This window comes from Lotus japonicus, chromosome 2 (genome assembly GCF_012489685.1).
Source record: "Lotus japonicus ecotype B-129 chromosome 2, LjGifu_v1.2".
NCBI classification, from domain to species: domain Eukaryota; kingdom Viridiplantae; phylum Streptophyta; class Magnoliopsida; order Fabales; family Fabaceae; genus Lotus; species Lotus japonicus.
This window is the reverse complement of record NC_080042.1, coordinates 78,320,048-78,328,428: the sequence shown is the minus strand read 5'-3', so window position 1 is coordinate 78,328,428 and position 8,381 is coordinate 78,320,048. Positions and strand designations below refer to the sequence as shown.

Below are 8,381 nucleotides of genomic sequence, written 5' to 3'. Positions count from 1 at the left end.
TTCGTCTTGAACCTCTGTCTTTCGAACCATCCTTTTATTGCACTAAAGAATTTGAAGTTTGGTGGTCGACCTACTACAAGTCTATTCAGACCACCTTAGGAGTTTGTATTGGAAAGATGACTGAAGCTCTTCAATCTGTGCAGAAAAAGGCTACAAAGAAAACTCGAGGTATGCTCATCAAAGAAATCCAGTCATTTCAGAGATTCTTCAAAACTGTTTATCTTCCAGGTCGATTGAATTTAACCCTTTCGGAAGCGGTGGAAGTTTTAAAAGAAAAGGTCAAAGCCAAAGTTTTAAAAATTAAACTTTTTCCCCCTTTTGTGGATAAATATGTTTATACTCTTCGACATTATTGTCCAAAATTTCCAGCTTTTCCTACCAGTGACATGGCTTTGGCTTTACCTGTTATTTACCCAAAGTGGCTCGACCATTTTACATACAAATGTTTTATACAAAGTCTTTTACCACTTCCGAAAAGGGTTACTTCGACTAAATATTTCTTGCACAACTACCCCGGACACATTCATGTTAACTCATGTCACGTCCAAGTCCTTACACAAATTCATCAAGGTTAGATAGACTCGTCTTACTTTTGTTCTTTTTCCTTTACTCTCGTACTTATACCCCTTTTCCTTCAGCCGAACCAATACCCAAGGTTCCATGTAAGGAAGACGAAGGTTCCGACAATTCAACAGGCATTCCAGTTCAACAAAAGAACGTCCCTAAGGTATATTCGTTAATGCGTTGTTTTACCCTTTATTCAACTCCAAATCCATATCTTATATATTTTCCAGGCTCGAAAGAGAGGTTCTCAAAGCTCGACTTCGGATGCTCGAAAGAAAATAAGAATTTCATCCGAAAAGGACGACTCAGAAAGAACTTTGGTAATCTTATCTTCTATCCTTCTCATTGCAATTTTCTTTTTTTTTTTTTTTTTTTTTACTCATCTCCTTTCCTTTCTAAAGCATTTAATCTTTCCTCGTCCAATTCAATTAACTCGTCATACATCATATTCCAATAATCATCACACGGAATCTCGAATTGCCTTTGAATTCTAACGGACTGTAAGCATATTTCGATCGGTAAAACTGACTCATGCCCGTACGTAAGTCGAAAAGGAGTTACTCCAGTGGCCTCTTTGGGCGAATTTCGATAAGCCCATAAAACTTGACTCAAAGTTTCATGCCACCTTCTCGGCTTTTGACTAATGTGTTTCTTAACCAAGTTAATTAAAACTTTATTAGCTGCTTCGACTTGTCCATTCGCCTGAGCATAATATGGCGTTGAAGTTAATAGTTTTATTCCAAAATCCTCAGCAAACTGAGCCATTTTCCTTCCAGTAAATACTGACCCTTGGTCAGTAGTTAACGTCTCAGGGATCCCATATCTAAATACTATGTGTTCTTGAATAAAACTAATAACCGTATCTTGGTCGACACCTCTCAGCGGAATGGCTTCGACCCATTTAGTGAAATAATCGATAGCCACTATTATATAGTCATGTTGTTTAGACGAAGAAGGATGTATTTGACCTATCAAATCCAACGCCCACCCCCTAAATGGCCAGGGTTTCACGATCGAATGTAACTCACTTGCCGGTACATGTTGGATGCCAGCATGCTTCTGACATTCGGCGCAAGATTTGGCATATTCAATGCAATCTTTTAACATATTTGGCCAATATACTCCTTGTCGAAACAATGTCCACTTCATCTTATGGCCAGCCTGATGCGCCCCACACATACCATCATGAACGGCCTTGACTGCTCGAAACGCTTCTTCTTCACTTAGGCACTTTAGTAAAACTTCATTCACCCCTTTTTTAAACAATTCGTCATCCAAAATCAAGTAACTTAGAGCTCGATACTTTGTTCTTCGATCTGTTGGTGCGTTTGGGTTTTGCAAGTATTTCACAACAGGTTTCCTCCAATCACTGTCATCCAAATTACTAATGACCAATACCTCCTGCTCGAACTCCACTTTCCTTTCCTTAAAACTAGGAATAAACTTTCTTTTGACCTTTACTAGCTCTTTAAACTTTTTCCGAGGTAGCCGGTAACCTGACGCAATTTGTGCCAAAACATTCGCTTCAGCATTCTCGATCCTAGGGATATGACATAATTCGACTTCATCAAAACTTCTTAACATTTTAACTGCTTTCGAATGATATTTCATTAAATTCTCACTAACGCATTGGTATTCACCAGTTAGTTGCTTAATAACCAACTCTGAATCTCCACGAATTAAGAGCTCTCTAGCCCCCAAGTTTAGAGCCGTTTCGAGCCCTATCAATAAAGCTTCATACTCCGCCTCATTATTCGAACACTCACCTTCGATGCCCAACTTAATTTTTGTCGGGATTCCTTGGGGTGAAATTGTAGGATCACGCGCTTACCACTACGCCAAAACCAATTGGTGTTAGTGAGGGCGCAACGTTATTTCTTATAGCGTAGCAGACAGCGCCCCGTTTCGAATGCTACCTGCAGGCAGGATGCTGGCCCACCTGGACCCAACAATCCCCCCCCAGCACCTGCCAGCCAAACTAGCTGCACAGCATGCCTTCCGTGGGATTCGAACACGGGACCTGGCTCTGATACCACTTGTATTGCAGCTCTTGATTTCTCTCTTAGCTTTCTTCTTTTTCTTCAGCCTTTTATAGTCCAAGGTGCAAAGGATATTTCTGTTGAGAGAATATGACCGTTGGAGGGCATTTCTGGAACTTCCAGAACCTGCTGTGGCTGAACCTTGGTAGGTAGGCTTTTCAGAATAGTACACTGCTCTTGTACTTCTAGATAGAGACATTTGCCTTTAACCATTGACTTCTGATCAGAGTTATGCTTCGTGTTGGAACTTGTGAAGCTTGGTGATCAGAGTCAGAGGGATGCTTGGATCCTCTGACCTTCGTAACTTCTGCTTCTGGACCTTCAGAGCTTCTGAACCTTCAGAGCCTCTGGTCCCTCAGAGCTTCTGGTCTTCAGATCTTCTGATCCTCAGATCTTCTGATCCTCTGATCCACTGATCCTCAGATCCTCTGATCTTCAGATCCTCTGATCTTCAGATCTTCTAATCTTCAGATCTTCTGATCCTCTGATCTTCAGATCCTCTGATCTTCAGAACTTCTGACGAATATATCTTCTGGTGTCAGAATCAGAACCTGTTTGTCAAAACACTCAAGACAAACATTAGAGTATCATAGTTGTTCATCCACAAATAAATACTTGTTATCATCAAAACATAGAGTTGTACCACATGACCAAATCTTGATCTTACAATCTCCCCCTTTTTGATGATGACAAAACCATGTATTTTGATGAGCAACTCTAAACAAATAAACTGAATACACTCAGAGTATAAGGTATCAGAGTTAAAACTTATCCTGATGTGTATGGTTTATTTTGCTCATTCTGAATCCAAGTCACTGCTTGATTCTGAGCTAAGCTCCCCCTGAATCTAATACTTAATATCAATGTTAGTAATATCTAGATTCTGAGCTAAATAAAATAGGAGTTGTCAAGATACTATAAGTTCTCCCCCTTTTTGTCATAAGCAAAAAGAATGAAGGTGGAAAAAAAAATAGTAAGAGCAAAAGACGAAATACTCCCCCTCAGAAGTAATACCAAGGGATACTTGGCTGCTGATTAGTATATCTTCTTATGAGAGCAGAAGTGTCAAAGTCCAGAGGTTCGAGTGACATCTCCATTCTGGAAAAAATTCCATCTTCAGATGCTTCAGAATGAGAAGCTATGAACCTACTCTTCTTCTGATGGGTTTGACAAGTTCTGAGTCTTTGTTTCTATCTGAAACAGTCATGCTCATCTCTACAAGCTTTTTCAGCTAGCTTTGACTTGACCAAATCTTACTCTACTGATGCCTCCAAGATTAACTTCACCTTCAGATTCAAGTTTTGGATCTTGGGACATATGCCTTTCTCCCGTCATGTGTTGCCTGCATCCACTGTCCAGGTTCCATGGTTGGAGTTTCGATGGACCTATTGAAGATATCTGCAACATATATAATCTTATCCCTAGGTACCCACTTTCTGGGTCCTTTCTTGTTAGTTAACCCAGAAGTTCTGACAACTTTGGGTCATTCAACAGGATAATATAAAGGAATTTGAGCATGATATTTTGACATTGAGAAAGTTCCTTTCTTAAGAGATGATGGAGCAACTTCAGAAGGTTTAGAATGACCAATGTCATATATTCCATTTCTGCTTACGCCATAGATCATTGAAGCCATTAAGCTTCTGTCTACGCTTTTAGCTAGGAATCTTTGAAAAGACTTTTCATACTTAGACTCATTTCTACAATCAGAGGCATCACAAGCAACAATTTCTTCTAACTTAGCAATCTGGTTCTTAAGCACAGAGTTAGAATTGATCAAAGCATGATTATCATTTTTCAAATCAGAAATAATTTTCTCATGTTCAACAGAAGTTTCAGAGGCAGCAGAGAAATTCTTTTTCAACCTTTTATGCTTAGTCAAGAGAGAGTTATATTTATCCATAATTTCAGACAAAGCATCTTTAAGTTCAGAAGTTGAGAAAGAATCAAATACCTCATTTTCATCGTCAGAGTCTGGATCTCCTTCTGATTCTGAGTCAGAATCAACAGCTTCCTTTGACTCTGCTCCTCTGTCTTTGACAATAGCCATGAGTCCTTGGACTTCACCATCAGAGTCAACATCCTCTGACTCTGATTCATCAAATGTCACCATCAGACTCTTCTTCGTCTTGAAATGCTTCTTTGACTTTTTGTCCTTTGATGAGCCTTTGAATTTGCTCTGCCTGTGCTTCCAGATGCAGTTGAGCTTTCTGGATATCAGAGTCAGCTCATCTTCATCAGAATCTTCTGATGCTTCTTCAGATTCTTCTGCTCCAGCTTGGAGAGCTATTGACTTCTCAGATTTAGCCTTCTCAGAGCGCTTCAGCATGCCTACAAGTGGTATCAGAGCCAGGTCCCGTGTTCGAATCCCACGGAAGGCATGCTGTGCAGCTAGTTTGGCTGGCAGGTGCTGGGGGGGGGGATTGTTGGGTCCAGGTGGGCCAGCATCCTGCCTGCAGGTAGCATTCGAAACGGGGCGCTGTCTGCTACGCTATAAGAAATAACGTTGCGCCCTCACTAAAACCAATTGGTTTTGGCGTAGTGGTAAGCGCGTGATCCTACAGAAATTATCAAGATACCTATCCCGGTCCCCTTCTTATGCCTCGAACCATCGAAATACATTTCCCAAGGTTTCAACGTCACCACCGTCTCCTGTTCTTTCGACCCACTATGATCAACCAAAAAATCAGCTATTACTTGGCCTTTCATAGCCCTTAAATGTTGATAACTTAAAGAAAACTCAGTAAGGGCCAACGCCCACTTTCCAATTCGACTATGAAGAATGGGCTTGAACAGCATATGCTTTATTATATCATAATGGGAAATAACAGTTACATCAATAGGTTTAATATAGTACTTAAGTTTAGTACATGAAAAATACAAACATAAACACAATTTTTCTACTAAACTATATCTAATTTCGGCATCATTAAGGATTCGGCTCAAATAATATATAGCCCTTTCGATTCCATCTTCATCATCTTGAGCCAACACACTGCCAATAGTTTCCTCTGATGCCGAAATGTAGAGTTTCATTGGTTTTCCACGAATGAGAGGAGCCATGACTGGTGCCGTTGTTAAGCTGGCTTTTATTTCCTCAAACGCCTTCTGATGTTCTTCCATCCATTGAAACTCTTGTTCTTTCTTGAGTCGAAGCAATGTGGAGAATACCTTGGTTTTCCCGCTTAGATCCATGATAAACCTTCTCAAGAAATTGACTTTGCCCAACAAAGATTGTAACTGTTTTTTATTCGACGGTGGTTGAGTATCGAAGATTGCTTTCGCCTTATTCTGGTCGATTTCAATGCCCTTCTTATGAACAATGAATCCCAGAAATTGCCCTGCAATTACACCAAAGGCACACTTGAGTGGGTTCATTTTCAAGCCGTACTTTCTCATTTTTTCAAATGACAACTTAAGATGTTCGATATGAACATCCTGAGATTTCGACTTTACTACAATATCATCGATATACACTTGCATAAATTTCTCAATATATTCATGAAAGATAGTGTTCATTACCCTCTGATAAGTTGCACTGGCATTTTTAAGACCGAACGGCATCACCACCCATTCATATGTTCCTAGTGTCCCTGGTCACCGAAATGCAGTCTTCGACACATCATCCTCTGCAATGTAAATTTGGTTATACCCCGAATATCCATCCAGTAAACTTAAATATTCATTTCCTGCGGCAGAATCTACCATCATTTCGGCCACAGGCATGGGATATTCATCTTTCGGCGTAGCCGAATTTAAATCTCTATAATCTATGCAAACCCTCATTTTACCATTTTTCTTAAGTACAGGAACTACATTAGCTAACCAATCGACATACCTGGCTGTTCGTATGAACTTTGCTCCAAGTAAGCGCTCCACTTCCTCTTTTATCTTTGAGAACACCTCCGGGGCGAATCTCCTTGGGGCTTGCTTCACTGGTTTCCTACCAGGCCGAATTGGTAACTTCAACTCCACTAACTCCCGGCTTAGACCCGGCATTTCGTCATAATCCCATGCGAAGCAATCTTTGTATTCCTGCAACAAATTAACAATCCGATTCTTAAAACCCGAATCGATCAACGAACTTACATACGTCGGCCTTTTCTTGGTCCCATCTCCTAAATCAACCTCCTCCAAAGGATCCTGAGCCTGCATTTTTAACATGGGATCTAAAGATTGCTCGAATCCAAGGGGTTCATCATCATATATACAATCAAGAACCGGCTCTGATCTGTCTTCATTAAACTGATCCAAGTCTAGGCACTCCTCCGGTTTGCAAATTTCTTCATATTCGGCTTCCTTTGCCGTTCCTATATATTGTTCGGCCTCCAAGGCTGTCTTTATTCTCATCTCGGCCGCATAGGCCGATATTCGAGCTACGCTCGACTCAATCATCTAATTCGACGATTTGCCACTCTCCAGTGGCATTCCGAGCACGAAAGTTTTTATTCCAAAGAAATCCGTACTCCGGGTGAAGATTCATTGCATAACTAGTGGAACCTTCCATGTGTTCTTTTCCTTCTGATTCATACGGAGCAATGTTTGCCATCCGCTTCTCGAAATTCTTTCGGTCAACAAACTCCACTTCAGCTTTGTAGTAACTCTGGTCAGCATCAACATTTTCGACCACCCCATCTGGCCTCCAAATTGACAGCTTTTGATGAAGGGAGGACGGCACAACCCCCACCCCATGAATCCATTCTCGTCCTAGCAACAGATTATAGTTTGCTTTCGATGGCACTACCACGAACAGAGTAGGTCGAGAAACAGTACCAATTGTGGTGTCCACCAATAACATTCCCAAAGACTTAGAAGTTTTTCCCTCGTAATCAGTCAACATCATGTTATGAGGTTGCAAATCCTCGACAGATTTCCCAATCTTCTTAAGTAGAAACTTTGGCATCAAATTTATGGCGGCCCCGCCATCAACCAAGACTTTATTGACGCCTACTCCTTCAATGCGGGCCCACACAAACAACGGTTTCAAATGCTTCTTCATCTCCATATCTGGTTTCTTGAAAACGGCACAATCACCTTCGATTCCTCCTTTAGTCATCACATAATAGCACAGTGGATTGTCATCATCCTCCTCGACGTAGTAATCCTCTTCATCATCAGTGATTTCAGTTTTCACATCGAACTCTTCTGGAAGGATCGAGACTAAGCTGCACATGGACTCAAACTCAGACTCCAACATTTCAAAGTTGTCCTTCATTTCGACATCTTCAGACTGTTTCTCTTTCCCTTTTGCCTGGTTAGTAGTCACCCAATTCCCAGCATTCTTCATACTCTGCTTAATCACCTGAATAGGAACCATAGGAGCCCCACCACTTTGGCCCAAAAGTTGGTACTTGACTGGCCTCTCAGAACTGGATTGGCCTGCCTCGAAGGCTTTCTCCCTCTGGTGACGCCTCCACTGAGTTTTTGTCATTGGGTTTCGACCTAGATACGGCCTTGGGACATAGGTATAATTCTTATGATTTCGAGAATTATCCATATAGGCAGACCCACTTCCCAATTCGACCACCTTAACCTTAGGGTGAGGCGCCTGACTCCTTGCCATCCACTTGTTGAACGGAACTCGACTTGGTGGCATATAAGTTCGACCACGCCCTCTTCCGAACCCAAAGGATCCCCTTCCCCTTATGAAGGGAGAATCAGCTCGTCCTCTGGACCCAAAACTAGGAGGCCTTTCCGGTATTACTGCGCGGCGTTTCTTGATTTCAGCATCTTCTATAGCTTGAGCAGCCACCTTGTCAAATACGACACTGCACCTTG

The 8,381-nt window shown here is 41.4% G+C and overlaps 1 long non-coding RNA gene across 1 annotated transcript; it reads left to right on the top strand.

The window, feature by feature from the left end:
- LOC130735720 (uncharacterized) lies at nucleotides 1-932 on the top strand. Its single transcript, XR_009018546.1, has 3 exons — nucleotides 1-168; nucleotides 639-727; nucleotides 795-932. It is a non-coding gene; the product is annotated as an uncharacterized LOC130735720 (long non-coding RNA).
- Nucleotides 933-8,381: the final 7,449 nt, after the last annotated feature.